The sequence below is a fragment of the Haemaphysalis longicornis genome, unplaced genomic scaffold (genome assembly GCF_048455015.1).
Source record: "Haemaphysalis longicornis isolate Haplotype H1 unplaced genomic scaffold, Haemaphysalis longicornis Haplotype H1 scaffold_5, whole genome shotgun sequence".
NCBI lineage: Eukaryota > Metazoa > Arthropoda > Arachnida > Ixodida > Ixodidae > Haemaphysalis > Haemaphysalis longicornis.
In genome coordinates, this window is record NW_027526385.1 from 15,691,270 (window position 1) to 15,699,853 (window position 8,584).

At 48.2% G+C, this 8,584-nt stretch overlaps 1 long non-coding RNA gene across 1 annotated transcript; it reads left to right on the forward strand.

Moving 5' to 3' along the window:
• Positions 1-1,328: 1,328 nt before the first annotated feature.
• LOC144139065 (uncharacterized) lies at positions 1,329-8,162 on the forward strand. Its single transcript, XR_013316030.1, has 3 exons — positions 1,329-1,806; positions 4,187-4,386; positions 7,786-8,162. It is a non-coding gene; the product is annotated as an uncharacterized LOC144139065 (long non-coding RNA).
• The last annotated feature ends 422 nt before the right edge of the window (positions 8,163-8,584 follow it).

The window sequence follows — 8,584 nt, forward strand, 5'->3', positions numbered from 1 at the left end:
AGGTATGGGCGGGAGAGCGGGATTCTGGGTGCATGCGCGAACTGTTTGATACATATACATGTCCGGGTATTCGTTGCAGTGGAGAGATTGTGGGGTACCCTCCATTTGTCGGAATTTGTGTATTATGTAAGGAGTGGGGAGCGTCCGGGTCTGTATTGGTCGAAGTATAGCTGAGTGCCGTCGGGTTAGTGGGCTGTGAGGGGCCGGAAACAGCTGTCTGGAAGGGCACGCCTGCCGAAGACCTTCCCTGATATCAATGTAACGGCTGCCTGATTAGGGCATTGCCCTCGGATGACTATCCGATGGTGCCCGGCTGTTGAGTTCGCGGGCGAGAGCATTAGAGAGTTTTAGTACAGCGTTTGTTGCCTTTGCGTACGCTAAACGCAAAATTTTTGCGTCCCACAACGTAAACACCGCGAGCGGAGTTTCAGTAGAGCATGTCATCAGTTTTGCGTAGCAGCACGCTAATGCATACGGCGCCATCTGTCTAATGTTTAGCGAAATGACTCGCCAGATGAGCTGCGAGCGGAGTGCCGGTGTGCTTGAAGATTTTACGACTATCCAAACATTGTCATGTGAAACTCAACTTGTAGCCTTTACTAATGACCTTTTTGCAAATAACGACCTCGGATTTCAAACTCACTGCGTATTTATTGATTTCGCTAAAGCTTTTGACTCAGTCCCTCACAGCCTATTAATTTTCAAGCTCAGCCAACTAAACCTTGACTCTAGTACTTGCATGGATTACAGACTTCCTGTCTAACCGAACTTAATATATTTTCGCTAATGACTGCACGTCTTCTACCTGTGATGTAACATCCGGTGTTCCGGAAGGATCGGTGTTAGGGCCTCTACTCTTTCTGATATCTATTAACGATTTACCCGACTGTGTTAAATTCTCGTCGATAAAATTGTTTGCGGATGATTGTGTAATTTATAACAAAATTTCTAACTTCTCTGACGTTCAAAATCTTCAAAATGACCTTAACAGTGTTACTAAATGGTGCAATAACTGGTGTATGCAATTAAACGTTTCTAAGTGGTAAAGTATGCCAATATCTCGCCCTACTGATAAAACCAATGCTTGCCTGTATTTCCTTGATAACGTTCCCTTGCTCTCTGTTAATTGCTATAAGTACCTAGGCGTTCACATTTCTAATGACCTTTCTTGGAATACCCACATTGAATACGTTATAAGCAATGCTAACCGCATGCTGGGTTACTTACGCCGAAATTTTTCATCCGTTTCTACCTCCAAAGTCACGAAGCGAGCTGCGACACGAAAACTTACCAGCAAAAACAATTACCCCTGTGTAATCTCGCAGGCTCCCACGAACAATCAGTTTAAAAATCAAGACGACAATAAAGCGTACAATTCGGCAGTAGACGCAGCGCCACCCAAGAATGGCGCCACCGGCAGCAGAAACGCAGCTTCACCATCGCCAGCCCAAGAGGAACTCGTGCCCTCGACGCCTGTAACGCCATCGCCCAGCGATTCTGACGTCACAGAGAAGCAGTGGAGGCAAAAGGAAGACGACGAAGACACTGTGAAAGGGGCACTCGTTGAAACAGACGCTGAGGCGAGGCAGCTGGTGTTGCGTGGCAAACACCCCATTGGGATCCCGGCCCCGGCAAAGGCCATCCCAAAGCCTGGTGATCTGGTGTACAAGTCGGCGGCCGGACAAGACGCCACCAACCATGCACGTCCCTCGTACGGTCGAGCTGAGCCTGTTACAGACGCGGACGACCATGCGTCTAAGGAACATACGAAGCCCTTCATGAAGACTGACATGAACTCCAAAGAGAGTGAGTGTTGTCTGTTCACTATCACTGCAGTTTACGTGGCAACATTTCATTTTTATTGTTGTAAATTGAAGTTTTGGTTAGTAATCGGGAACTAACGGCGTTCAATAAAACTGACAGCACTTTGATACTGAAATCAGCGTCAGAGTATACACGTTGGCTCATTTTCTTTGTTTATGCGGAAATGTATGTGAACGTGTTAATTCGCACAATGGCAAGATATATTGCACGCCAATAATTAGCGCTTCCATACAGGATCATACTTTCTACAGCTGTATTGCTCAAGTCTTCTTTTCTGTTATGTATGCGTCTCAGGTTGCCCCTATATCGTGTGTAGACATCTTCACGGCCCAGATTTGCAACTTTGCTCATTCCAAGTCGTTCCCGTCTCGTGCGTGAATGGCTTTTAAAAATATCCACTATACAACGAATATCCGCCCCGAGGGCTTATATTGCCTTTTTTTTGTCCAAGAAAATTCAGAATACTGACTCGAAAGAGCCTGTAAACCATAAACTTGTACCAGTTCGTTGCTTCCACATGCCAGCGCACTGCTAATTTAGCTTTATTACGACCCAATTACCTTTTTCCAGCAGCGTAGCCCTCTTGCGGCGGCCGCCCGAACCCCACATGGGGAAATATAAAACACGTCCCTTTTTTTCGCATGCCCTGCGCAGTTGAGGAAGCCATCCCAGGCGCTACGTATGGTCAGAGGACTCTGGTATGGTTTTTGTGGCCGAGAAATGTTTCCATAGCAGCTGTGGCGCCTATTTCAGGGCTCAGAAAACGGAGCAGCACTTACCTGGCTCGTCGTTCGCAACTGGCTAATTCAATGTGGCGCCCTTTTGTTTACATTTTGCCCCCTCCCCCTCCCCCCGTAATCGCGGATCGGTCGCTGGGAGCGATAGGAACGCATGCGCACAGAGCGCTACTGGAAAAGGGAAGGAGGTCTTCTCATGTAAGGGCTGATTAGGATGAGACGGGACGGCGGTTGTTTTTCATTCCTAATTGATTTCGATTGGAGAGGTGTACGGGCTATGTATGGCGCTGCATTCCTGGTCTCGTCAAGAAACAAGCAATGAATTGCTCTGCATTTTTTTTATTTGCGGGCTACTCTATAATCGGAGACAACTTTCTGTGGCAATTGAACGAAAGCTGTGGGGGGAGGGGAAAGGGCAGCTAACCGCTATGTTACTGCGCCAAAGCAGTTCCCAGTAAACAGGTTTCGGTTTCAGTTTCGGCGTGACAGATACGCATATGATGCAGTTCATTTATTTGCGCGAGCTAAGTGATTGACTGCGATGAACCAGGATCTCCGAGAATGCGATCGTATTGGCGTCCTCCTTCCCCACGCCTTGTTTGCTTGTAAACACAAGCCAACGCTTTGCTTGGAGAACTCAAACCGATTGTGGACAAAACGGCCCAACTCAGTATCGTTCTAAGTGAAGTGAGTTTTGTCGCTGCTGCAGTTTTGACAGCATACACTAATTTGTAAACTCATCTGGAGCTCAAAACTAAGCACCACCACCGGCTTGTGTAGCGTACTTAGATAGCGCGGCCGCAGTATACCGAAAGAGCAGCACTCACACACGCTTACGCGCCCTTTCGCTTACGCCGGCAAACTGGATATCCAGTTTAGTATCAATCCGTTTGGTACCAAACGGATTGCGGAAACGACGGAGAGTTCCGGTTGCATCAGTCTCACTAGGGCGTACAATTTTCAAAACCACTTGCTCCGTTTGTTTTGACAGCTTTTTTTTTTCTCAAGCTGCTACCAAATCCTATGCGGATAATGAAGTGGCGAGCTGCCGCGAGCTGGCGAACGCCGTCGACGAGGGCGCAATGTTTTTGCGGGAGAGCACCTTGCGACGCCAGTGGCGACAGTCGCAACCAAAAAATCCGAAAATGAAAAAATAATGCTCTCTGTTTCATATATTTGGCTAATAATTTAGTGGCATAATAAATGCAAGGTTAATACATAAAAACTGTATATTTTTATTGTTTAGGTTACAGCCAGCCAGTTATTTTTGTTGAACTACTTCCAGGCGCGCAGCAAAACGGCGTGATTCGGCTCTGTAGCCTTGACAGTATTGCTAGGGAAAATTGTCCCCGAGTATAGGTAAAATTTTACTGCACACTGAATGTGCATAGCTCCATGTAACTTCATTTCTTTATTAAGCCAGTCTACCTTCTATGCCGAACGCATTGCTTTTTTGTCGGTATTTCTTGCAAATTCATCAATCAGCAACTTGTTTGGGATAATACGGGCGTACTACGGGCTAACCTAAAACCGCTACCTTCCAATACCTTCGAGAGGTATTCTTTTGGTTTGTTTTGCCGTGCGATCTCCTTTCTCACCACAACAACTCTCCTGCTTTCCAACAGGTACAACGCTCTCAAAGGTAGCGCCCAAGACAAGCCACGACCCAGACAAGGTGCTAGCTAAGACAGTTGGCGATGAAGCTTCGTCCGTAGAATCAGTACAGTCATTGACATCCCCACTTCCTACCGCGCTCCTGCGCCGACGACAATCCATTCTGTCGAAAGGGTCAAAATCCAGCAAGAAGAGCTCCGGTGGCCAACCCGTAAGTGACCCTTTTCTGGAGGTCAGCGTTCCCTCTTCTTGAGAAGAAGAGCGCGCGTTGGTAAATGCCAGCCTCCGACACACCCCGGTTGAGGTCGCTGGTACAACTGCAGACTGTCTCTACACCAATGCTTCTGAATGGCAATTCTCAACAACGGTCACTCGATTTCCAGCAGACGCCTTCAAGAAATTGCCAATGTTGCCTACATTAAGATAGATCAGCTACCCCTAGCCATTATCCGAAGTACATTATTTGCTTTCAATTCGCAAAATACGAAAGGGGCCGCTAGCTCACGAGCCTCGTGCACTGGCTCCACTGCCAAGATAACCGATAACGAAAAGTCCGAGCAGATAGCACGGCAAGTGTAAACGCGGGAAAATCGAACTGAATTCAAATAAACCTCGATTACCTTTATCACGCTAGGTCTGAGACAGGAGGTGAAGTACGTGAGAGGGAGGGGAGAGGAGAGGCAGTGATGTGGCAGAGAGAGAGAGAGAGAGAGATAACTTTATTAAATGAAGGTGCCCCTAGTCCGGGGCTCCGGGTGTGGAGCTGAGGGTCAATTCTGCCCGTTCCATCAGCTGTCGCTGCCCTTGAGCGGTTGAGTCGGCCAGCCACTCCCACGTGGCGAAGATGACGTGAGGTATGGGCGGGAGAGCGGGATTCTGGGTGCATGCGCAAACTGTTTGATACATATACATGTCCGAGTATTCGTCGCAGTGGAGAGATTGTGGGGTACCCTCCATTTGTCGGAATTTGTGTATTATGTAAGGAGTGGGAAGCGTCCGGGTCTGTATTGGTCGAAGTATAGCTGAGTGCCGTCGGGTTAGTAGGCTTTGAGGTGCCGGAAACAGCTGTCTGGAAAGGCACGCCTGCCGAAGACCTTCCCTTATATCAATGTAGCGGCTGCCTGATTAGGGCATTGCCCTCGGATGACCATCCGATGGTGTCCGGCTGTTGCGTTCGCGGGCGAGAGCATTAACGCGCTCATTTCCCCCGCACGGGGCACCTTGAGTAATCTTTGTGACGGTGTTGGCGACACCGGGGACCCCGAGCCCCCAAACATAAGCTGGATCCAGCCGTGGCGATGCGTGGTATGGTGAAGGGTAGAAACCTCAAACGGTGGCCGTCGCAGCCCAGGTCAAGCTCCAGCGGATGGGCTCCCTGTCTGTTTAACAGGCAGGGAGCTCCGGGACCTCCTCAGCTATCAGGGTAAGGCTGTGGAAGAAAGTACCCCCGTCCCTTGCTTCTATATATGCTGTATGGTATTTTCAACCCCCCCCCCCCCTCCAAACGTGATAGGTCCCTGAAAAGGGGCCGCACCGAAGTATCTTTTCCTCCGTTGCAATCAATCTCGCTCCCAAAGCCCGATAATTTCTCGTGCTTTCTGATCATGGAATCTCTTGATAAGACAAAGCCAATCACTTCCCAGTCCGTGTTTCTAATCTCCAAGTATCTTGAAAGCCTTATCGGAAAGTCGTACAAGGCTAAGAAACTGAAAACGGGAGAACTCCTGATTGAGGTAGATGACAAACAGCAGTCCGCAAACCTCCTTACACAAACGCGCATGGTCAAGGTTGACATCAAGATCACGCCTCATCGCAGCCCTAATAGCTGCCAAGGCGTGATCTCTGATACGGATCTTATAAGTGAAGCTGAAGCCGACCTGCTCGAGGGCCTCCGTGATCAGGGCGTGACGGCAGTGAGGCGAATAACCATACGCCGAAACGATCAAATCATACCTACCAAACACATCATCTTGACGTTTGACATATTGGCCTACTCTGCTCAGGTACATTTGTATGTGTGGGTGTGTCATGTGTGGAGTGTTTGAATGAGCGTGAGGATGGGGGAGCAGCTGGTCGACTTACCTGTTCTCTAGGGGCGTCGTCTGCTCGGCCGTCTTCGTTATTCCGGCCTTGGCTGGTCGATGTCTGCCGCACACATGCCATGGCGCGGCACGTACCCGCGTTCGCATTGCCACGCGAGGAGATTTTCCTGGAACGTATTTTTCTGTTCGCCTAATTGATAGTTCTGTTTTAACGTGCTCAAATTACACGAGTAAGCCTCAGATCATGTTTCTAACAAAAGCATATAAGTCGAAGTCCGCAACGCATTCACGAGGTCCGCTTTTCAGCTGGTAATATGAGCTAGGGTAGTGCTGGGGATGTGTGGTCTTCTCGAATTGTACTCGCCCCGGATTCGACGCCCCTTCGAAAAAATTTACGCTGTTTTCATTTAAACTCAGTACCTTGCCGCAGCTTCCCTGAAAACTTTGGTGTGAGTCCGAGTATTCCTTTCCTGTTTCTGTATTCTTTGCGAACGGGCCATTTTGTGTTCCCTCTCTTGGCAACCACAATGCAAGATGTCCCACCTACCGCGCTGTATAATGGTTTCGCATTAAAAATGTGTTGGGGTGCCCACCTTGAATGATGTGATTATGGGTTTACACTTTCCCGGGCAGCTGCGAACAAGATGTACTAAGGCATTATTCAGACACCTGTGTTCGCAAACACACTGTTCGTTGTATAGAAAGGGACGTCATAGCCGTAACTCATCGCAGCGCAATCTCGAAACAGAACGAGATGCAATCGCAGATTTCAAAAGTTAATGAAACCATAAGAAACACTGTAAACACTCTGGCTCTCAACGAAAGTTCTTCAGTGCTTCCAAACAATGCGTTATTCTCTTTAAACGGAGCAAGATTTGTTGACGGGCTGGTTGGTCTGATACTTGAACAGCCATGAGGATTGCGCGGACGGAGCATTGCAGCAATTGCGAAAAAAGTGGGTGCAGGCCGCGACTGAATGATATTAATATTCTTGGCCGGGGCAGCAGTGTTGTCGCGCGGGAGATAATGGAAGCCTTCTTGATAAAGAATGCGCACAATTGCGTGAGTGACACATATTTGGCTTTGTATAAAAGCGAGTCTGAATTGTTAAATTCTTGTCTGTAGGGTTGACGATGAACATGTTTATGCTTGGCGTTTCGCACATGTATGTCCGGCGCATGCGCCAAATTGTCTAATAAATTAGTTGTTAGTTGCGCTCGTCCTGTTGTCTCCTCTTCGCGTCGTCGTTCGGCGCAATCCTCATGGCTGTTCTTTAAAGGGATAACCCGCAAAGGTAAAAGTAGTATTAAAGTGTACTGCGAAATCGAAGAAGTATCCGTCTTTGTCGCTGCAGTGATATTGTGCCGTACCAACAAAAGCATACTATTGATCTCATAACCAGTTACATGCCTGCAATTTAGGCTCAAGTTGTGATTACTGCAAAAGCTAGTCCACATCTGACGCTGGGAAATAACACACCGGGTGTTCTTTGCCAAATGTTCACTATTTTATTCCCGGAACTAGCGATTATTTAATTTGAATGTGCATTGGTTGCCGTCATCGTGCAGCATAGCAGCTGGTCCAAGGATATGCCACCGTTGGCGAGCTGGAGACGCGACGCACGCTGTGGTACCTCCGCAGCTACAAAGCCCAGCTCCTTTCTGACAGAGACTCCGTCGCTTGGATGCTCTTCGGCGGCGTCAAGGACCACCGCTACGCCGACGCCTATGGCAGCCGACCTGGACATCTTTTGTAGGGAACATTCGTCTACCGGCAATATCCCTAAAAGGCAAGTCACAGTGTCCGTGGCAGCGTCTAGTTGACTTGTGTCGAGGCTACAACCGTGGGATCGACTACAGAACAAAATGTAAATTCCGCACGTGGTAAATGTCTGCCCAAGCCTCTTTCATTTCATTTCATTTTATTTCCTTAAAGCCCCATTGAAGGGGTATTACGTAAGGGATGGGTACATACATGAAAATGTGAAAGCCATGTTTTATTACAATGCAAGGTAATCTGTTACGGTGTTCAGAAAGGAGGAAGGACAGGTTATGGCGGTGATTTCATTAGGAAGGCCGTTCTAGTCTGTGTCTACGAAAAATAATGAAGACGAAAAAGTGAGGGTGCGCGTACGTGGGCGCGCCACTTGTTGCGTCTGACCGGTGCGATGCGAGATGCGTGCCGGAGGGAGAATATATAGTGCCCTGTCGAGTGAGCTGTAAAAAAACTTGTAAAAATGGCAAAGACTAGAAATGCGGCGGACCAACAGGCCCAAACACTTCCATTGCTTAAGCAATGATAGGCCAGATTCTGTTTTTAGCGCCGGTATGCTGAAGTCATAAAGTACTTTCAATGAAGAAATCGTGT